Here is a 24,912-nt window from a genome sequence, read left to right on the forward strand (position 1 = left end):
AATTCACTTAATCTCCCATAACTCTATATAGGTATTATCATTGGTTCCCATTTCTCAGATGAGGAAATGAAGACACAGTAAGATTAAGCAACATGTTCCAAATTACACAGGCTATTAGTTGGGAACTGGGACTTAAACTCAACTAATTTATTTTGAGAGGTCTTGCTTGAGTCCTCTATATCCCAGAGGGAAGAGCAATGTCCAAACACTAGGGGACCACTGGCTTCTGTATTAGTCATATTAGTCATATTAGTCAGTGTTCTACAGAAACCAGAATGAATAGGATACACAGAGATCTATAAAAGGAGATTTAGTATAGGAATTAGCTCATGTGATTTTGGAGGCCAAGAAGTCCCACCATTGGCTGTCTACTAACCAGAATCAAGAAAATTGATGGTATAATTCAGTCTGAGGTTGAAGACCCATGGCAGGAGGAGTTGCTAGTATAATAAGTCCTAGAGTCCAAAGGTCCAAGAATCACAAACTTTGATGTCTGAGGGCAGGAGAAGATAGATATCAAGAAGAAATAAATTTGTCCTTCCTCCTTCATTCTATTTAGGCCCTCAAGAGATTGTATGACACCCACCCACCCTCACTGGGAAGGGTGGATCTTCTTTTTTTTTTTTTTTTTTTGAAATGGAGTTTCACTCTGTTGCCAGGCTGGAGTGCAGTTGTGTGATCTTGACTCAGGGCAACTTCTGCTTCCCAGGTTCAAGTGATTCTCCTGCCTCAGCCTCCCAAGTAGCTGGGACTACAGGTGCGTGCCACCACACCCAGCTAATTTTTGTGTTTTTAATAGAGACTGGGTTACATCATGTTGGCTGGAATGGTCTTGATCTCTTCCCCTTGTGATCCACCTGCCTCTGCCTCCCAAAGTGCTTGGATTACAGGCATGAGCCACCACACCTGGCCAGTGGATCTTCTTTCTATACTAAGTCTACTGATTCAAATCCTAATTTCTTCTGAAAACACTCTGGCAGACCTACCAGAAAGAATGTTTTACCACCTATCTGAGCATCCCTTGGCATAGTCAAATGGACACATAAAATTAACCATTACAGCTTCCTTTACTCAGGAGTAGTTGCAACTTCTAAGACAATGAAACAGCAAAACAGCTTACATAACTAACTCCACTTTTGTTTAAGGGGAAGGGGTGTTTATCCATTCCTGTGTGTAGGCTAGGAAAATTTTAGAGTAAACAACTTTGTTTTGTTAAAGATTTATAGGAGCATTGTGACCTGACCAAGGACAAATAAGTCCCCAACTTCCTTGAACTCCCGCTGGCACCTAGATGTCTGTAGTCATCCGTCCTCTCTTGGTCCCAACCCTCTCCTCTTCCACCTGTCATTAATACAAAAAGAGCCTGGGATTTGTACTGACTCAAGATGGTACTTGAGGATACTAGCCCACCATCTTCTTAGTTTGCTGGCTCTCTGGATAAGCCTCCTATTCTTCCCATTAACTCTTGTCTCTTAAGTTTGTTTTTTGAGCAACAAGCAACCGAACCTGAGTTTGTTCACACTTCCAATAGATCCCAAGGTCTCCAGGTCCTGGATGGTTGAATTTCCCTGAAATAGCAGTAAAGAGTAGGCACTTAAGGTCAAACTCAGCAATGTCCAAGCAATCTGTTTGTACATGTGTGTTCTCATCCTGCCCCCAAATAAAGGGAGGACGTAGTGGGGCTGGGGAATGGAGGGCAGTGGAAGTAAACATCCCTCTGTGGGAACATAGTATGTTCACGTTCAGCTCTGTTCTAGGATGCTTCTTGGCAAAATGGCAAAGACATCAATACCTGTACATCCACATGCTGCTTTTTGTTTTCTTTTTCTTGTTTCTTGTTTTTCTTTTTTTTTTTTTTTTTTTTTTTTTTGAGGCGGAGTCTTGCTCTGTCGCCCAGGCTGGACTGCAGTGGCCGGATCTCAGCTCACTGCAAGCTCTGCCTCCCGGGTTCACGCCATTCTCCTGCCTCAGCCTCCCGAGTAGCTGGGACTACAGGTGCCCGCCACCGTGCCCGGCTAGTTTTTTGTATTTTTTAGTAGAGACGGGGTTTCACCGGGTTAGCCAGGATGGTCTCGATCTCCTGACCTCGTGATCCGCCCGTCTTGGCCTCCCAAAGTGCTGGGATTACAGGCTTGAGCCACCGCGCCTGGCCTGTTTTCTCTTTCTTCCTTTCTCTCTCCTTTTGCTTTTTATTGTGATAACAACATTTAACATGCGATCTACTCTTAATAATTTTAAGTGTATGAGTGTATATTAACTATGCACAATGTACATTAAACAATGTTGCACAGCAGATCTTCAGAACTTGTTTATCTTGCATAACTGAAACCCACTGAATAGCAATAACTCACCATCTTCACTGTCATTTTAGTCTATGTGTTACCATCAGCAACATAGATAGGCATCTGTTTTTCACTCTGAACCTTTAGCAAAGTAGCTATCACCATTGGAAATAAGTGATAAAACGTAAAAAAAAATAACTAGCTTGAATGTGTAGCAACAACTGGTCCATGACTGGACATTCTTTCTCGGTTTTCTTCAAGTAGCAATTATTACATTTTCTCCTCAGCCTATTTCTCCTCCTGCTTTATTTATTTGCCTTGCAGTACACTTATTTCATAGTCAATGTTATACATATCCCAGCTTTGATTCTGTGCACATGTTAGTAACTGTCATCTCCTTCTCTCCGGTATAAATATTTTCTTTTCATTTGAAATCTTTTATTTATTAGGTTGATCCATATAAAATCATCAATATTTAAATATTTTTACCTACACTATAATAATATTATATGGTAAATCTAATAATTGCTAACTGAGAAAGAATGTCCAGTCATGGACCAGTTGTTGCCACACATTCAAACTGTTGGAACATGATGTGCTCCTAGCCGACCATCTTTTTATTTACTTTTTATTTTTTGAGACGGAATCTTGCTCTGTCACCCAGGCTGGAGTGCAATGGCACAATCTCAGCTCACTGCAACCTCTACATTCTGGGTTCAAGCAATTCTCCTGCCTCAGCCTCCCTAGCAGCTGGGACTACAGGTGGGCACCACCACACCTGGCTAATTTTTTGTATTTTTAGTAAAGACAGGGTTTCACCATGTTGCCCAGGCTGGTCTTAAAGTCCTGACCTCGTGATCCGCCCACCTCAGCCTCCCAAAGTGCTGGGATAACAGGCATGAGCCACCGTGCCCAGCCCCTTACCATTCATCATGACCCTTCAGAAGTTTGATATTCTGAAATATACAAATATAACAAGCAATTATTAGATTTACCATATAATATTGTTATAGTGTAGGTAAAAATATTTCAATATTGATGATTTTATATGGATCAACCTAATAAATAAAAGATTTCAAACGAAAAGAAAATATTTACACTGGAGAGAAGGAGATGACAATGACCCTTCAGAAGTTTGCCCCAAGCAACTTTGTTTAATGCTGTTATGGGTTTCTATTACTCTTTATCAGGCCATGTATAGGAGGCTATAATGGTACAGTCAGTAAATCTTTTAGTTTATGTTCTTTCTCACTAGACTTCAAGACCATGAAAAGGGACAGCGTTGATTTTGAGGTACTGAAACTGGCCTTTGCAAAATTATAACTGAGGAAATTATGACAGTGAAAGAAATCAGAGCTAAACAACTTCATCTTGCTTCTAAATTTTAAGATGTCCTTGTTCATTCCTGGGCACAGGCTGAACTAACTTTGGGAAGGAATTCAGTTCATGGTTTGCCTCTGAAACAAAACTGATAACAACCATTCCCCGAAAAGGCCCCCTTCTTTCGTGGGGTCCAGTCTGCCCTTGCAGGACTAACAAACTAGTTACAAGATTAGAAATTACAATTTAGGGCCGGGTGCTGTGACTCATGCCTGTAATCTCAACACTTTGGGAGGCCATGGTGGTTAGATCACTTGAGGTCAGGAGTTCGAGACCATCCTGGCTAACATTGTGAAATCCTGTCTCTACTAAAAATACAAAAATTAGCTGGGTATAGTGGCATGTGCCTGTAGTCCCAGCTGCCCGGGAGGCTGAGGCAGGAGAATCTCTGGAACCTGGGAGGCGGAGACTGCAGTAAGCCAAGATTGCGCCACTGCACTCCAACCTGGGCAGCAGAGTGAGACTCCATGAAAGAAAAGAAAAGAAAAGAAAAGAAAAGAAAAGAAAAGAAAAGAAAAGAAAAGAAAAGAAAAGAGAAAAGAAGAGAAGAGAAGAGAAGAGAAGAGAAGAGAAGAGAAGAGAAGAGAAGAAGAAAAGAAGAGAAGAAGAAAAGAAGAAGAAAAGAAGAAAAGAAAGAAATTTAGGGGTCATGCAGCCTCTGGCCCAAAGAGTCTGAACCTCCCCAATTGGCTCGTGGGAGTAACATGACGATTGTGAAACCTAAGATGAGTGCTTGAGATATGTTGCAGATCCTTTACTCTATGGATCAGCTAACACTGCCCAGACGGGTAATCTGGCCCAACCAGTTCTGACATTGCACCCAGGAATAGAATATATTAAGAAAAACAAATTTCAACCCCCTACAATTCCATCTCCAGCCTGACCAATTAGCGCTCCCCACTTCTCAAATGGGAGCGGCCAAATTATCTTTGAAAACTCTGATCCCCAAATGCTCAGGGAGACTGATTTGAATAATAAAAAAACTCCAGTCTCCTGCACAGCCGGCTCTGCCTGAATTACTCTTTTTCTATTGCAATTCCCCTGTCTCGATAAATCTACTCTGTCTAGGCAGTGGGCAAGGTGAACTCATTGGACAGTTACAGTACCATAGTGCCCCATGACCTCAAGGACAAAGTGCAGTGTCTGGCCAGAATAAATGCTCAAAAACAGGAATTGGAGATGAACAATATCCAAGCATATTAGATTAAGAATAAGATTATTGGCTCTTTCTGTACTTTAAAGTTTTGTCCACAACTCACAGCTTTTTTGTTTGTTTGTTTCTTACTTGTTCTGTACAGGTCGATTCACCAAACAGATTATTAATTTTCCTTCTAAAATTTCCAGGATATTAAGCTCTGAAGGACCAGAAACAAAAATTCTATGTTTACTATGCCTTAATTCTAAATTAAGTGTGCCCTGATTTTAATGCTTCAATACCATAGCTTTGTTTTGTTTTTCCTAACCTATCTCCAAATTCTAGCTATAGGAATTCATATATGACTCCCCTATTAGGCTGTTAGACTCCTCTTTGTAGTAAATGAGATATTAAATTATTTTTATTTTCATTATTAGTCTAAGTTACAAGAACTAAATAATATAGCATGTTATCTATATTCTTAATAACACATTTTAATGTTTTTGGTTCATTTAAAGAACATGTATTATAGGAAAGAATAAATCATGTATTAATATATTTTATAATTATCATTGCATTGCTACATACATTTTTGTAAGTCTAAACTGTCAGAATTTCTAAAGAAGAGATAAAGACCCATACATCTCTTGTACCAAAATCCACAAATGTATAGAAAGGTGCAGATTGTATGTATCTCTGAGGTGCAGATTGAAAGTATTTCTAGCAGAAGGGCAGAAGAGCAATCATTATGTTGCTTCCTTTCTTTTCTCGGTAAAATAGGATTGTTCCCTCTGGTACAGTTTCTAGTGCTTCTTTGTTTCTAGTCCAGTTTTACATGACTTAAGCAGTAAGACCAGTATAACTTCCCTAGAGAGATAATTTCCTGCAGTTTAATAGATTTCTTTATTAGAATCCTTTTCCCTGTTGATCAGCTATTATATATATATATATATTCATTACTTAATTTCCTTCCATTACATATGGTCATTATGTAAGAAGAAAATGTGCAAAGTTCTAATTCATAATGTTTATGATAAAAAGTAATAAACTACCATTAGTGGTGGCAATATTATTATTATTTGGAAATACCCTAAGTAAATGCTATGGGGCTATGGGCTTGGCTTTACACAAATACTCTGTACTAATACTACTTTTCTTCTTCTTAAATATACAGTGGTGGGAGAACATTAATGATTTTGATTCAAAAAGTAATTGAATTGCCTCACAAAGTTATGGGAATTAAGTTGAATACTTCAAAAATAATGAAATGTTAACAAATACTAACATCTAAATGACATATGCTAAGGAATAATCAACTTAATTAGAACTAGTACTTTATAATTTTATACTGCCCATCTAGTCTGTATTCTTTTGAGACTTATTTGTTAACTGACTCATTTGAGCAGAACAAAATTAGAATTATGGATTTATGACACAATGGCGAATCAGTCACAAGCATGACCACAACTAACAAGTTTTCCATTCACCGCACTGCGTTTAAATATCAATCCAATAGAACTTTACCTGAAACACAAATAAGCATCTCCTTGTTCAGCAGAACATAAAGCTGATTGCATACAATGATTTTGATCAGTGAGAGAGGGTAGCAAAGGGCTGAGAAACAGAGATGTTAGATAGCAGGAATGCCATTGATTTATGATCAATTTAAGTACTTTATTTTATTTTGTTTTGTTTTGTTTTGTTTTGTTTTGTTTGAGACGGGGCCTCACTCTGTTACCCAGGCTGGAGAGCAGTGTGACGATCTTGGTTCACTTCAACCTCCATCTCCCGGGTTCAAGTGATTCTCCTTCCTCAGCTTCAAGAGCAGCGGGGATTACAGGCATCCACCACCTCGACTGGCTAATTTTTGTATATTTAGTAGAGATGGGGATCAGGGGTGTCTCACCATGTTGGACAGGCTGGAGATCTCAAACTCCTGATCTCAAGTGATCCACCTGCCTCAGCCACCCAAAGTGCTGGAATTACAGGTGTGAACCAGTGCGCCCAGTGTAAATACTTTTAGTAATGAACTAGCTCACCTTTACAATTGCTTTAGCCACACAGAAATGGGATTAAAGTATAGTAAGAACACAAAATTAGAATAGACTCTCAGATATCACATGATTTTTTATAGTTGTACAACTTAGATAAACAATGTCATACATATATAATTTAACTGCCTTTTGTAAATACTTAGATATGCAAAAATGTTATATTCTCTTAACAAATTGTATTTTATTTCTGTAATATTTCAGTGTTTTAGGAGACAATTTAAAAAAGCGTATTAGTTAATTTTATTAGGGTACATGATATCAATAATTATAATTGCAAAGGTTTTATTCATGGCTAGAATACAGGTTCTGACAATTTCTTAATCATCTTTGTAAACCTCTGCCACATACTTAGTAAGAAACTATCCCTTGAACTGTTTTATCATAGGGCTGTGTTCCAAATTATAATTACTTTGATCAAAACTGTTCTTTAATTTGCAGCTGGATAGTAATTACCATCAGGAGGTCCTATAGATGATATAATAGAAATTGAATCTAAGATTGCAGAAAATTTTAAGAAAAGCAACCTAAAAGGATAAATTGTCTTTGCTTGAAGTAGCTAGTTGAGGTTAACAATTCTGACCTCTCATCAACATCTGCTGAACAATTTTGAAATAGTATAGATAAAGTAAAATTGTCAAGATGCTAAAATTTAAGCTCATGTCAGCCTTCTAAACATATTTTACAAAGGTCTTTGGGAAATAGACACTTCAGAGTAAAACACCAAGACAAACTCTTTCAGTTTGGAATTTACTAACTCAGTGGGGAATGCACAGAGAAAACATAAAGGTATTCTTCAATTCCTTCAGTTATAAGCTCTTCGCGGATAGATTATCAACTAGATTTTGCATCTCCCTAGACATTAAAATATGATCTGAAAAACAACTAAGTAAACAAAAACATTAAGTTGTTGAGAATCCTTGTCTTCACACATTTTACTTTTTATGAGACTTCAGGTTATCATCAATAATTTATTACTTATAATACCTTATCTATATCAGTCATAAAATTAAATCATATATAGATTTTACCAAATGCTGTCACAGCATTATATTGTTTGATATTTCTTATGTTGTTCTGAAGTAAGTGTTTTTACAATTTAAACAGTTTGTCAGCCAACATATATTTATTGAACACATCTTTGCCTGGTTATGTGGTAGATCCTGGACATTCATTGACAAACAAAATAGATTTAGTCTCTGACTTCATGGAGTTGATGGTATAGTTGGTAAATAATGCAATAAAGAAATAATCACAGTTTATTTGAAGTGTGTAAAATAATACAAGAAGAGAAGGGCATAGTGTTACAATAATTGAAGAAAATAAAACTTAGCATGATTGCCTTATTTCACCAAAGAAATATATCCAGAAAGTGTTGATCCAGACCTCAAACTTCAAAATACAATTTTAGTGTCCTACATTCCACATAACACTTAGAATCTCTACCATCTCCCAGTAGTATGCCCTCATTTCAGCATAGAACATAAACAATTAAGGAGGATTATGGAAAAATCATTTAGCCACTTCCACTAGTCTCTCCATATAGTTGCCACCACAATTGTAATCCATGGGTTTTTTTAAACTATATGTTGCTCATATATCATTATTCTCTTTGGAAAAGAGTATCAATGTTAGTCTTTGGATATATCCTGGCATATTAGAACATTTGTGTATGACGAAAACAATTTTCCTGGACCATACAGTTAAGTTTTATAAAAATAGGTGTTATGCATTTATTGTCCGCTGTTGTTAATTCCAGTTCTTCAAAAAGTATGTTGTGAATTATATACATAACAATTATGATATTTGAATGAAAGAATCGAGTACAAAAAAAAAAGGAAAAAAAAAGCAGAGGATAAAGAATTGCATGCTAAGTGAAGGAGAAAGTTGAAAAAGATTTGAGCAGAGTGGGTATGCAATACTCTGGTAACCCATTAATATAATGCTTGTATATGTGAATATTGTTAAGGAGAAGGATGTTTGGTGTTTTCTTCATTCCATATCAGAATAACCTGATATCACTAGTACACTCTTACAATTACTGCATATTTAACGTACATTAAATGTTACAGGCAAACAGCAAAGTCCAGCATTAAGTTTGAACAGTCCTGGAGAAGCAGCATTTTCTGATAAGCAGGGAGCTTTTTCCCCTACTTATGTCATGGAGGGAAAGACAAGGAGAAAGAGAGGAAAAAAAGGAAGCAGAAAAGCTAGAATACTTGAATAATGGGAGAGACTCTTTCAAGTTATGCTTTGTTAGGAATTTAAAATTATTATTATTTATACTTACAACCTATCAAGTTCCACCATTTATTACAATAGTTATAGGTTGCCCCAAACCATTTTCAAGTACTGAAAAACAGCTTTATACTGATAATTTATGAAAATAACAGGTCATGTTTTTCTTAGAAGAGGGTGGTAAGATTGGCAGAAATAAAGTACTAGGTAGATTTTTTGAAATATAATCATATCTTGTTTAAAAGAACACTTTTGTCAATGAAAATTAAGTCTGATGATCTTTTGAATAAATCTTAAGACTGGCAAACTGGTCATTTCCTTTCAAGCCAGGGCTTCAGAAAGCTTACGTAATGACTTCTTTTCATGGAAATATCTGCCTAAAACTAAAATTCTTTCTGAAAAATGCAGAATTCTAACAATGCTTGTAAGCCTTGAGCATTGCTCATAAGCCTTGCTGTCCCCTTTGAGTGCAGGTGAAAAATCCATGAATACTGAGAAATATTTCTTCTATCATTATGTTACGCTCTATGTCAAAAAAAGAGATTATCTGGGTTGTCACAACCTCTTCACAGGAGCACATAAAAAGCCAAAATTTTTCTTTAGTTAGAGGCGGAAAGAGATGTTAGAGAAATTTTAAGCACCAGAAGAATTTCAGAGGCCCTTTTTGTCTTGAATTTGGAGGGGGACTGTTTCGCGGTGAGCAAGTATAGGCAGACCTACTCCTGAAGGCCAAGGGGGCTGAGATGCCAAAGAAAGAGAATGACAAATCCAGTTCCTCAGCAGAAAAAAATGATAGGAAGTTACCGGCAGAAGCCATGTCTCAGGTGGCCGTAGGAGGGTGGATCCCAGCACCCACCCTCCAGAAAATGTCCTTTAGCAAGTTTTTGGGGTAAAACGTGTGGAGCTGATAAAACATGTGAAGCTGGTCTCAGACTTTCTTGCAAAATCCTGACCACTGGAGAGGTTAGATAAGAATCTTTATGAGGGGTTATCTATGCTACTAGCACTGTTTCTTTATGAGGGGTTATCTATGCTATAGAAACACCTTGGCATACAGGAGTCAAACGTGGGTTAGTATAGCAGTTTTACTTCAAGTTAGCATCACTCTTGCCATAAAACACGCCGTTTACCTACAAGGCTTCATGCAAGGATCAGACATCAGCCTCTGGGAGTTAATTCCCAGCTGACAGCCATAGAAAAAAAAAATAGAGTATACACACATATACACATTCACACATATATACATACTCATATGATCGCGGAATTTTCCAAAATAATTAAGCTCTCAATTTGAATCATACCAATTGAAGGCTTCTGCAGAAATCTATCTTTATTTAGTATTATTTCTATAAGTAAATATGTTATAATACATTGTCTAGAAAAAAACACCTTTAGACCAAGGCATTATTTCTTAAATTTAATATTTCCTGCTTTTTTTAAAAGATAATTTCTTTCTAGACTACAATCAATGGAAGTACAATAATGCCTTTTATTAGTCTTATCAGGTTAGCATCATCACAGAATAATTTCTTATTTTATTCCCATTAATCTGACACTTGAATGACCTCTCACTACTTTTAATCAAACGGTTGGTAATACCAGAAAACTAGCACTCAGAAAAACAGCAGAAATACCTATTTATATTTGCATCACATCTTACACATTCCAAATAACTTCATACCCAATCTATTTTGCAATTAAAAGAAATAAGATTAAATTAGCAAACACTTTTACATATTATATTTTATTTATTATTGAAATAATCTTATGTAATATGTCCTTAGTACCTTCGTTTTGCAGAAGAAAATTGAAACTGAAAACTGAAGAGCATTGAAAACTTATATAAATTATTTTTATGAGAATCAAGCATTAACATATTGAAGAGGAGAAATGGGATTATAGCATAAAATTAAAACTTACTCTGAAGTATCTTACAGTTGGCTCTGAAGTATCTTACAGTTGGAAAACTTCTACGTTTCAGACAGGGTGGTTTAGCCATATTTCTTCACCTACTATATTTTCCAACCCTTGAAATATGAAACATTGTCTTCCTTTATACATTTCTTTAAAAAAATAAATAAATCTGTGGTTGTGTCTTTAATATTTTTGACTACTTATCATAAAAAATTTACTGGGTCTCCTACTTCACAATCAGTTGCAGTGACAATGTAGATCATAGAATTAATTATGCTTTTTTCAGTGATATATGTTGATATTTTATGTGATATATATAATTATGATTTGTTATATTTTGATATAAATCTATCCATATTATGTATGATAATATGTATAATATATGTTCAAATATTTTTTAGTCATTGCATTATAAAAAACAATTCCTAAATTTACACAAGTATTATTTAAAGGTAAAAAATAATTACTCTCTTTAATGCTCCTGTGATGCTACCCACTGAGGTTAGTATAGAGATATTGTATTGTAGTAGACAAAATTTCAAACTGTAAAATACTATTCAGGGTTTTGAAGTTCAATAAAGCTGTGATCATATCAGCAAAGTGAAAATAACACTACCTCCCCCAATTTGGTAGTTATAAGTATTGTAAAAGATGGTCCCAGTAGAATGATTGGCACATTGTGAGAGTATAATTAATATTAGTTTTTGCTTTGATGATTATTTTGGTGGGGGTGGTGGTTTTTATCAATTACATCTATGTGTATCAATTACATCTATATTTATACACATACATGTATGTGTATCAATTACTTTTAGTATATCGTTTGACTCTTATGCCAAAAAAAAATTAAAAATTTCAGAGAAAAGGTGTGACAAAATGCAAGGTACTTTTATCAGAATTAAATTGTGTAAACCAAACCCAAGTGTGTATGTTAACAGGCACACACAGAAATTCCTCATAGGGGTTTGCCTTCCAGCACTTGTGGGAACAAGATAAGCAGTCTCCATAATGCTGCTGTCCTGAGTCTCATGCTGGAGCTTGGCACCCAGTGGGCAGGCAGTTGTTAAGAGTAGACGAATTTAAAATAGCACAAGGACAATCTGGAACCTGCAAGTATGAGTTAGAACCTACGAGGATAGATTGAAAACTGTGTCAGTACTTACTATCCCCGATACTGAAACATGTGAGTTTGAAAACAAAACAGAAATTCTGGCATTGTTCATTAGGCAGCAAAAGGCAAACCTTGTGCAGGAGTCAGGAAGACTGAAGGGAAATTCAGTAGAATATAGAATGTGGAGCAGTTACAACCTTGACCAATGCCCCATACAAAATGAGGTGACCAAGCAGATAAGCCACAAGTTATGAGCCAAAAAATGGTTGCTGTCTTGTTTCTCCCTTTAAAATCTCACACAAAAATCTTCTGTAGTTCACTGTACTTAGAAATATACATGGAAGGGAATTCAGTGAAATGTAATTCAACTCAGTCAAACTGACATATTACACAACCGCCACATTAGTAAATATTAAAGTAAAAAAGATAAGATCTTCCTTAGATTGTTAGAAAAAGCTAAATTTCCTTTTTCCAAAAGTCAAAAGTGACATTTTGCCTTATACAAAGTAGATGGAGCAGAGATCAGTTCATTCCACGAGCCACCAAACCTAGCTCATGTTTGTATGTTTGCTTTTTTGCCAAGAGAAGTGAGATAAAAGGGAGAAAGCAAAAGACGGTCTTAATATTCCAGAATATAACTTTGAATTCTTTATGATTTCAGATTTTTAAGTTAGTATTAAAACAATTCTATTACCATCAAATTCAAGAATAAGCAGCAGTTTGACAAAGTTCTTCATGAATACCAACTAAATATCCTATTGAACATATATAATCAAAATTGGCATATTAAATTTTGACTTACAATCAGATAAATTGAGCCAATAATTATGCTTTATTTTTAACCCAGATTTGTTTTTGTATTCTCAGTATTATTCTTTTATTTTCACAAAATCTAAAGCTGTATCACATATGGAATACTATTTTTTTATACTGGAAATAAACTATTCTTGAGACTAAGCAATTTAAAAAATCTCTTCTCCCTTTTCTTCTAATTCAAAATAGACTCAAATTTAATCTTACTCAACAGATTGGCAGAAAGCATTAAGCAGACACATTCTTAAGAATATTCAGCCCAAGTCGTGTTTTTTTAATGTGATAATTACAATAGAATGGTTAGCTTGAGGCTTGAGCCAATAAACTGACTCGTATTCTACTCTGTTAGTAATAACATTGTTATTTGAGTCCCTTTTTTGCAGTGGCTTCACTAATAACAAGCTATACTATTTGTCTCATAATGTGTTTTATCTTCAAGACTAAATTTGCTATTAGAAAACATTTCCCAATTAAAAAATATTATTTCCATAAAACAGCCAAAGCTTAAAGTGAAACAGAGATTCTGTATCGTACTCCCCAGAAATATTGAAACTTAATTATACTGAACATGAAATCACCTTGCATTTAAGAATATACTGAAGTTGGCTACTAGTAGTGTGAATGAAAGCTCTGGATACACCTCAGTAAAGATGAGAGATAGGGCAAAATGAAGCAAAAGTCTCAAAGTAGAGATTAAATCACTAATCTGCTACTTAAAATCTCGAGGGTTGGTTTCTTCAGGATAATTAACGAGACAATGGTTTGGGCACTAGAGAACAAAATCTTTACTAGAATAAATAACTCCATATAAATTAACAAAATAGTCAAACTTTATTGCTTCTTTTTTTCTCTTCAAGCTCCAGTAGGAATTAAAGCTGATTATTATAAAAGGTACAACTCTAGCAATCAATGATCTGATGAATTTTTAAATATATGGGCAGAGCTTCTTAGTGGTATGAATTTTATTTCTATTACTTAACCAAGTTTCTTGGTATAAATCTGAAATTAAGAAATTTACTTTATTGTACATTTGTAGCCCAAGATGATATTGATTTAAATGCATGATTTAGTCCAGTGCAAACTAGTTTCCTGCAATAAAACTCATTTATTTAACTAGGAAAAAATCTACTAAATTTTATCTATCATAATTGATACGAAAACTTGTTTTGTGTGCAATAAAGATTTTCATAGCTTTATGAGGAGTAAGGATGCCTTTTATACTTTTACTATTAAGATGCTTTAAAATTTTTCTGATATCCTCATTATACCTCAGTTTACATAAATGTTATAATCATGCTTATAAAAAGCAGCAACTTTTGATGAAGTAAGAATGATGTTTATATTGCTAAATCCAAAGAATTAAAAATATGAGACATTTAGGACTTGTTTCTTGGTTATTGCCTAGTTAATAACAAGGGAAGGAGAAGATGCCATATTGGTTTTAGGGAAAACAGGAAACTGGATAATTCTCAGAAGCAGAATTTTGAATACAAAGCACAGTTCTAAAGAGAATAAATACAGTATGATATCTTTTTTGAAACTTTGATTTATGCAAGAGACCTTACATTGTTTAATTATGACAACAATGTAGCGAACTGGAATTCTAAACATAAAATCAAAGTAGAAGTGAAATGAGGTTGGGAAAAGTAGAGGATTCAATATTATTTAATAGTAAATCAATTTTTACTATGTTATACATAATCTTTTTTTAGATTTAATAAAATTTTTAATAGTTTTTTTGTTTTTTTCCTCTATTTTTTAAATAGACATCTGCAAGAGTTTGCCAATTGTATAATTAGAAATACACAACGCGACTCTCACTTCTGTCATCAACCACAACTTCAAGAGGTTCACAAAACCTCTTAGGCTCAATAATTCACCTGCCGAATTCACAGAACTCACTGAAAGCTGTTACATTAAAATTGGCCAAGGCAAAAAGCATATAGGGCAGAACCCAAGAAAAATACCAATGCCATACTTTCATTGTTCTTTCTCTGAAAAGTCATGACTGTGTTGCTTTCAAGCAGCAGTGTATGACAATACCCACGGAAAGATAACAACCAGGGAAGCTCACGTGAGTCTGTGTATCCAGGGTACTTATTAGGGCTCCATCTCATTGGCCCAACTTACTGACCACCTGGCTACTCTCAATTTCCAGCACCTCAGGAGAGCTAACTGGTGCCACAAGATCCAAATATCCCACCATAAATCAGACTGTTACCTCACTGATTGTCCCAAGGTTCCCAGGCAAAGACATTCCCATAGAGCATGAAATTACAAGGACTTAAATACTACTTCCCAGAAGCCTAGGGCAAAGGTTAGAACTTTCTTTGGGCAAGGTTAAATTCTTTACTGTACATCTCAAGAAAACAACACAAAATTTATAAATTATCTGTAATGTGGATTATGGGTGAGTTTAACTTTCTGTAATGTTCTGATGTTTATAATTAACATTTACTTTTTTTCCTGTGGTAGAGAAAAAAGACCCTTTTCAAAACAGAGAGAAGCTTACATAATTCTGAGATTGGCCATCAGTTGTCATCCTGGGAAAAACATGAATCTAAAGGTTTTGGCCTTGGCTTTCACACCAGTGTAAATACTCAAACACTTTAGTATTCAATATATTGTCTACATGAAATACCTCCAGAATTAACTCTTTTAACCAACATTTAGTGATTTTGGTACTGGCTTTATATAAATAGATGTATCTACTTGAGCAGGGGAAAATTTAACTTTGATTTGATAAGCTATGCATAACCATTAATTTTTAATTTTTTCATCAATCATATTTCTCCAAAAATTTTAATCAGATACTTCTAGAGGAAAGGTGCTATTTTTTACCTGCTTTTTCCTCTCTTTTGTTTACTTATTTTTCTAACTATTCCCTCTACCCCCAGCCCCCACACCTGGTGTGTATGTGAACATGTGGTCGTATGTCTAATTCGAATACATTCGTTTTTATAGGGTGAAAAGTAATGTCTCAAGGGCTGACTATTGCTTCACTCTTAGTAAATTCTGATCTTAGAGAATCCATTCATTGTCCTTCTGCTCCAAGAATACAATAAAAAAAATAGAAAAATAAAAATAATGTGTAATGACTGATAGACCAGAATCATTTAGTTTGGAATTTGAGAAATTACATAAATGGTAGTTTCTTGGAATCAAGTAATTCATAAAAGCTAAATATTTGTAGATGAGTGAAAAATCAAAGATATACTTTGAAGATACATTCTACTTTCATTTTGTTGTTGTTGCTGTTTTGTTTTGACTGAATCATGTCAAATACTAATAGATTTGTCATATCATAATGAAAAAAAGTTTATTGCCATCCTCAATTTTACATTGCTCTTTGATTCTTATTGTGTATCTTTGTATGTGAATAAAAGGAGAGTAATCTCCTCTTCCCTTTCCCAGACATTAGAAAAATAAAATAAGAAAATTCAATTGCAGCCTGAAAAATTTACCCTCAATAAATATGTTAAATATTGAACTGAAATGTTAGGACATCTTTCTAATTTAAATAACTTGAAATATTTGTAAGTCTCTGTGGATAAAAGAAGTTCTAAAGACTCCTCAAGGTATCTTCTATAATCTTTTATCTTTGGAGAATCTGTGACATATTAGGAAAAGTGAAGTAAAAAGGACAACTGATGGACAAAAAGAGCATCAGATTTAAGCTAGTAGATTTCAACAGACAATTTAACATCGTGCTGATAAATGCTTGTCAGCATTTGTCATTCATCAGGGATTTTAAAAGAAAAAAAGCCCTTGTGTGTTCCTTGAGGGTTCTTGGTTTAACAAAAATAAATCTCTTTTGGAGTGAGGAGTCCAAGGTGAAAAGGATTCAAGTGCATTGATGTTGATCCTGGATCTTCTTGCAGAAGAAAGAAAAACACTGGAGCAGATGCCACTATCTCTTAAGAGTTATCCAGTAAATATCTGTCAAGTAGAATAAAATTGAATCGAACTATTATTTGTGAAGTCATTTTAATTGCAGTATATTGAGAAATAAGTAAAATTGTCTTCTTCACTTGTTGAATATTTCTGATGATTTGTAGGATAAACTATCACAGTTGATGCTAAGCATATTTGTTTTTTTTAGAAATAACATTAATCGAATCAGTTAAAGTATAGGTATAAAAAATACAAAACAATATAAAATTAGTAAGTGTACCTTAAGATATTTTATTAAAACTGAAAACAATGCCAAAATTTAAAACTGCCAGGCTATACATTTTGTTCTTAGATATTTAATGTAGATCCAATTGATAGATCCAACTTACAGATAGATACTATGTTACTCTTGAATTGAGCTACTCAACTTACTAAAGTTCATCTCATGTTAGGAATAGGTTAACTGGAAAGAAAGGATAATAAGCTTTATGGGTGAAGCTATTATATTTTCAACTGTTCTAATTTAATTTTAAAGAAGAAAATGTAAAATAGGAATGCATTAGGCAATTGGTTAAATGTTTCAGAACAATTTTATTTTGAAAACTTTTTTGAGTATTATGCCAATTTTATTTATTTTATTTTTTTCAACTTTTATTTTAGAATTAGGAATACATGTGCAGGTTTGCTACAAAGATATATTCCATAATGCTGAGGTTTAGAATAAAATTAGTACTCAGTAGGTAGGTTTTCAGTCCTTGCCCCCTTCCTCCCTCCCTCCCCACTCTAATAGTCCCCAGTGTTTATTGTTCCCATCTTTGTGTCCATATGTACCCAATATTTAGCTCCCACTTATAAGTGAGAACATGAAATATTTGGTCTTCTGTTTCTGTGTTAATTCATTTAGCATAACGGCCTCTAGCTACATCCATGTTGATAATCTTTATTTTATAATATAAGTAAACTTTCTTCAAACTAAACAATTATATATTCCACCTATGCTTGCCAATTTGCTCTAGCACTTTTTAAGGCTCCTGGGCCTTCTGGGCTTAGTGAGTTTTATCTTTTATTCACACAACAATATAAGCATCAGTCCTTGGGATTACCAAGGGAAATGAGAAACAATTTTTCCCTTATCATGAAGCTTACATTTGAGAGCTGCAAATTCTGAGCACAAAAAATTCTGTCCAGCTCCCTCATCCTTACTCCCCCACCACACACACACACAAACACTAAGAGACCAATCTCTAGCATAGATATGTAGGTTGTGTCCCTAAAATAACCCCAGCTCTTCTCTTAAAATGCCTGTCTGAGAAAGCTCAATGTTGCCAAAATAATTTGTTTGTTCCAGCCAAAACTTGACTGCGGGCCACTGACCTCTCTTTTCTTAGAACATTTACTTTAAAAAACTTGCAATTAGAAAGCTTTTCTTTTCCCCTTTGAAATGTAAATCTTCTGCAGTCCAGAAATGTCTTTCTTAAGGACCTGGAAGTCACCCCTTTGAAATGTAATCATCAAGAAGGATAGGCCCCTCCTGTCTTCTAGTCTCTGTGAGACTCTAGAGGCCAACCATTGGTAAGGGACAATTAGCAAACACAGATGGCCGAATCACACTGATCAATCTCCCTCCTCCCTCAGTGTCTTTCAATACCTTAACTTTTACACATCTTAATGTTTGCAAAGCTTTCTGGCCTTTGTTTTTGTGGAGTTGAGCTTTATATGGGAGTTTATATGGAAGTCTCTCTCCTCTGCTGAAGCAGTCAGAATAAAATGTGTCTTGCCATCTTTAATAAATGTCTGGCTTTGTTACTCTTTGTGGTATGGCAGCGGAATAAATAGGCATTAGTCAAATAAACAGATATATAATGCCATAACTACGAGTGGTAAGTTATGCTAATCATGAAAATAGCAGGGTACTACAGTGAAGAGTAAAAGCAGTTCTCTTCAGTGCTGGATTGATCAGAAAGGTGATGCATGAGTTGAAGCAATAAGAAAGAGAAAAATCATATAAGTAGGCAGATACGTATTTTTCCAGGCATAGAAACATAAAATGAAAAATACAAAAAGTGAGAAAGAGGCTTGGGTATGCTAGGAATGACATATGATCTTGAGCCTTGAACATGTACAGAAATAAGGCATAGTATAGCTGGATAGTTTAGTGGGGTGCATACAATGAAGTACCATCTTGGTCATTGAAAAAGTTTGTGTTTTATTATGAATGCTTTGGAAACCATTGAGGGAAAGAAGTGAAGAGATAATTTTTTTTCCAAATTTTCAGAGTATGGCCTATATGTAGAATGAATGGGAAAAGAGCAAATGGGTAAGTAAGAAGAGCTGCTAGGTTAACTGGGTGGTCTAGGTGATTAGACTGGTGGTAGCTAATAACAGATAGCTTTGATATATGTTTTTTAGCCAAGAACCATCAATTGGATATTCGGGATAAAGGAAAGGCAACACTTAAGAGATTTCCGAGGTTTCTGGCTCTCATAACTAGAGAAATAATTATTCCAGTTCTTGAGATAGGGAGAAAAATTGGCTCTTAAGGGGGGGGAAAAAAAGCATTCAGTTTTGGATGGGCTAAGTTTAGAAATCTATGAGCTATCCAAGTGGAAATATCAACAGCTCAGTGAAAATATCGTGACTGGAGCACTACATGTGAAAGTGTATGGACAGTGTTTAAGTGAATAAGATCATTCTTAAGTTATAACGGAGGAAAAAATGTTCTGAGTATCTGAGTCATTCAGAGAAGAAAGATGCTAGAAAAGATGAAGAAGGGTGATCAGTGAAACAGTGATACCTGGAAAGGAAACCTTTGCAAATGGCAGGAACAAATGTCTAACAGTGAGGGTACTGCCAATCCTGTCAAATGCCACTACTGAGTCAAATACAAGAACTTTAAAACATGCATTAGGCTTGATTAAAGGAGAATTCATCACTGACCTTGATCAAAGCAGTTTCACTGGAGTTGTGAAACCTCCACAGATTGCAATGATTTGGAGAGTAATTGGAGAGGGTGTTGTAGCGATATATCATTCCAGGATGTTATAACAGGAAAACCTCATACTACCAATATCTAGGAGTACTAGATAATTGCTACTTTCAAATAATTTATTGCTGTTGCAGCAAAAAGTAAAATGCCTATATATATATAAGAAAACAAGAGAGAAGAGTCCATGAACTGTTGACATGGTGAGGTCCAAAGTTAAGAAAGGAAAGATACTACATTAGTAACTTGGGTATTGCCTTTTAATGTCATATTGAAACACACCTGCCATTTATCTGCATGATTATAGAGCACATTCTTATCTTTTCTAATACCTTGTTTTTTTTTTACTTCCAGAAAGAGTTTGTGTGGGCTGGGTGTGGTGGTTTATACCTGTAATCCCAGCACTTTGGGAGTCTGATGGGGGGGGATTGCTTAAAGTTAGGAGTTTGACACCAGTCTGGGCAACAAAGTGAGACTCTGTGGCTACAAATAAAAATTATTTTCAAACACAGCCAGGCATGCTGGCATGCACCTGTATTTCCAGCTACTCAGGAAGCTCAGGTGGGAGATCACTGGAGCCCAGAAGTTCAAGGCTGTAGTAAGCAATGACTGCAATTTGTATGAATTATGAATAGCTTCCAGGGCTCTGTGTTATTATCCTACTTAACAAAGTCACTAATTATTGCCCAGACAATAGTGATAATCTCCTAACTACATATATCTCACTCTCATTACAAAATGTTCATCATTACACACTTTCTTTTTTTAAATTTTAATTTTTGTGAGTACATAATAGGTGTATATATTTATGAGTTACATGAAATATTTTGATACATGTATGCAATATGTAATAATCACAGCAGGGTAAATGAGGTATTCATCACCTCAAGCATTTATCCTTTGAGTCACAAACAATCTAATTACACACTTTCAGTTATTTTAAAATATACAATTGAATTATTTCTGATTACAGTTACCTTGCCATGCTGGCAAATACTAGGTCTTATTAATTCTTTCTAATTTTTTTGTACCTGTTAACCTTCCCCACTTCCCCTCACATCCCACTACCCTTCCTAGTCTCTGGTAACCTTTCTACTCTCTATGTCCATGACTTTAGTTGTTTTAATTTTTAGCTTCCACAAATACGTGAGAATATGCGAAGTTTGTCTTTCTCTGCCTGGTTAATTAAACTTGACATAATGACCTCTGTTCCATCCATGTCATTGCAAATGCAAAATCTCATTGTTTTTTATGGCTGAAGAGTACTCCATTATGTATATGTGCCACATTTTCTTTATACATTCATCTGTTCATTGACACTTAGGTTGTTTCCAAATATTGGCTATTGTGAATAGTGATGCAATAAACATGGGAGTGCAGAAATATCTTCCATATACTGATTTCATTTACTTTGGCTATATACCTAAGAGTGGAATTGCTGAATTGCAATGTAGCTTTAATTTTTGTTTTCTGAGGAATCTCCAAACTCTTTTCTAAAGTGGTTGTGCTAATTTACATTCCCATCAACAGTGTATGAAGATTCCTTTTTCTCCACATACTCACCAGCATTTGTATTTTACGTGTATTTTGGATACAAGCCATTTTAACTGGGGTGAGATGATACTTCATTGTAGTTTTGATTTGTATTTCTTTGATAATCTATAATGTTGAGGATCTTTTTATATACCTGTTTGCCATTTGTATGTCTTTTTTTGAGAAATGTCTACCCAGATCTTTTTCTCATTTTTAAAATTGGATTATTAGATTTTTATAGCATTGTTTGAGATTCTTATATATTCTGGTTATTAATCCCTTATAAGATGAATAGTTTGCAAATATTTTCTGCCATTCTGTGGGTTGTCTCTTCACTTTTATTGTTTTCTTTTGCTGTGCAAAAGCTTTTTAACTTGTGATCCAATTTGTCCGTTTTTGCTTTGGTTGCCTGTGCTTGTGAGATATTACTTAATAAATTTGTGACCAGTTCAATGTTCTGGACAGTTTTTCCAATGTTTTGTTATAGTAGTTTCATAGGTCCTAGATTTAAGACTTTAATCCATTTTGATTTTATTTTTGTATATGGTGAGAGATAGGCATATAGTTTCTTTTCTTTTTTTTTTTTTTTTTTTTTTGCATACAGATATCCAGCTTTTCCAACATCATCTATTAAAAAGTTGTTTTCCCAATGCATATTCTTTGTACCTTTATCAAAAATGAGTTCACTGTAGATGCATGGATTTATCTCTGCATGCTCTATTCTATTCCACTGATCTATGCATCTGATTTTACATCAGTACTATGCCAGTTTGGTTACTATAACTCTGTAGTATAATTTAAAGTCAAGTAATGTGATTCCTCCAGTTTTCTTCCTTTAGCTCAGGATATCTTTGGGTATTCTGGGTCTTTTGTGGTTCCATGTAAATTTTAGATTTTTAAAACATTTCTATGAAGAATGTCATTTGAATTTTGATACTGAATGCACTAAATCTGTAGATTGCTTTGGGTAGTATAAACACTTTAACAATGTTAATTCTTCCAATTCATGAAAATGAAATATCATTCCATTTATTGTGTATGTCTTTAAATTTCTTGCATCAATGTTTTATAGTTTGAATTGTAGACACCTTTTACCATTTTGGTTAATTCCTAGGAATTTTATTTTATTTGTAGCTATTATAAATGGAATTGCTTTTTTGATTTTTTTGTTTTAGATTGTACAATGTTGGCATATAGAAATGCTACTGATTTTTCTATGTTGATTTTGTATCCTGCAACTTTATTGAATTTGTTTATCATTTCTAATAGTTTTTTGGTGGAGCCTTTAGCTTTTTTCAAATATAGGATTATATCTACAAACAAGGAAAATTTAGCTTCTTCTTCTCTTCCTATTTGGGTGCCCTTTACTTCTTTCTCTTTTCTGATTGCTCTAGCTAAGACTTCCAGTACTATGTTGTGTAACAGCAGTGACAGTGAATATCCTTCAGGAGTTCCAGATATTAGAGGAAAGGCTTTCAGTTTTCCCCATTCAGTATGATACTGGCTATGAGTCTGTAATGTATGACTTTTATTTTGTCGACGTATGTTCCTTTGATCCCAAGTTTTTTGAGTTATTATAAATGGATGTTGAACTTTATCAAATGCTTTTTAAGCATCAATTAAAATGATTATATGGTCTTTATCCTTTATTTTGTAAACATGATGTATTGCATTAATTGATTTGCTTATGTTGAACCATCCTTGCATCCCTGGGATAAATTCTACTTGGTCTTGATGAATGATCTTTTTAATGTGTTGTTGAATTCAGTTTGCTAGAACTTTGCTGAGGATTTTTGCAACAATATTTATCACTAATATTTGGCTATAGTTTTCTTTTTTCGATGTGTCTTTGTCTGGTTTTCATATCAGGGTAATACTGACCTCGTAGAATGAGTTTGTAAACATTCTTTCCTCCTCTACTTTTCAAAATAGTTTGAGTAGGAGTAGTATTAGTTCTTCTTTAAATGTTTGATAGAATTCAGCATCAAAACCATTGTGTCCCAAGTTTCCTTTACTAGGATGCTTTTTGTTACATCTAGCTCTGCTGCTTTTTGATTTCCATTGGCATGAAATATCTTTTTCCATCCCTTTGTTTTCAGACTATGTATATATGTCTAGTTGAAGTGTTTTACTTATAGGCAACAGATCATTGACTGGGTTTTATTTTTTTTATCCTTTCAGCCACTCTGTGTCTTTTGATTGGCAATTTTAGTTCATTTACATTCCATGTTATTATTAATGAGTAAGCACTTAACTCCTGCTATTTTGGCATTTGTTTTCTGGTTTTATTGTTCGCTGTTCCTTCTGTGCTTCCTTCCCATCTTTTATTGAAGGTGATTTTCTCTTGTGGAAAGATTTATTTTTCTGCTTTTGTGTGTGCATGTTTTGTTATATGATTTTTTGATTTGAGGTTACAATGACTATATTATAACCCAATAATTTAAACTGAAGCTGACAACAACTTAACACTGTTTGCATGAACAGACAAACAAACTCACAAAAAGAAAACTCAAAACTCCACACTTTAACTTTGTCCCCCAGCTTTTAAACTTTTGGTTGTTTCTATTTATATTTTATTGTACTGTCTATGTCTTGAAAAGTTGTTGTGGTTAATATTTCTGATTAGTTCGTTGTTTAGTTTTTCAACAGGCTAGGTGAGAGTGTCATGGCATATTTCAAGTACTGAAATGAAAAACATATATATACCTTTTACCTTAGAATAGTATATCTGGTGAAAATATCCTTCAAGAATGAAGAGGAAATAAATATTTTCCCAGACAAAAGCTGAGGGATTTACAAATCACAGTTACAGTATTAAAATAATCTGTGTTTTCTATGTGACTACCATGACTAGTTAGTTTTGTACCTATAGATGATTTATTGCTCATTTACATCCTTTTCTTTCTTATTGAAGTACCCACTTTAGCATTTCTTTTTTTTCTGTATTTATTTTAAGAAAAAAAAAATACATGGGCAGAACGTGCAGGTTTGTTACATAGGTATAGGTGTGCCATGGTGGTTTGCTGACCCTCCTCTAAATTCTTCCCCTTAACCCCCAACCCCCAACAGGCCCTGTTGTGTGTTGTTCCCCTCTCTGTGTCCATGTGTTCTCAATGTTCAATCACCACTTACAAGTGAGAACAGGCAGTGTTTGGTTTTCTGTTCTTGTGTTAGTTTGCTGAGGATGATGACATCCATCTTCATCCATGTCCCTGCAAAGGACACGATCTCATTCCTTTTTATGGCTGCATAGTATTCCATGGTATATATGTACCATATTTTCTTTATCCATTATATTATTGATGGGCATTTGGGTTGGCTCCATGTCTTTGGTATTGGAAACAGTGCTGTAATAAACATACATGTGCATGGGTCTTTATTATAGAACGATTTCTATTACTTTGGATATGTACCGAGTAATGAAATTGTTGGGTCAAATGGTATTTCTGGTTCTAGATGCTTGAGGGATTGCCACACTGCCTTCCACAATGGTTGAACTAATTTACATTCCCCCACAATGTAAAAGTATTTCTATTTATCCACAGCCACTCCAACATCTATTGTTTCCTGACTTTTTA

This window comes from Macaca mulatta, chromosome 1 (genome assembly GCF_049350105.2).
Source record: "Macaca mulatta isolate MMU2019108-1 chromosome 1, T2T-MMU8v2.0, whole genome shotgun sequence".
In the NCBI taxonomy this organism is placed as follows: domain Eukaryota; kingdom Metazoa; phylum Chordata; class Mammalia; order Primates; family Cercopithecidae; genus Macaca; species Macaca mulatta.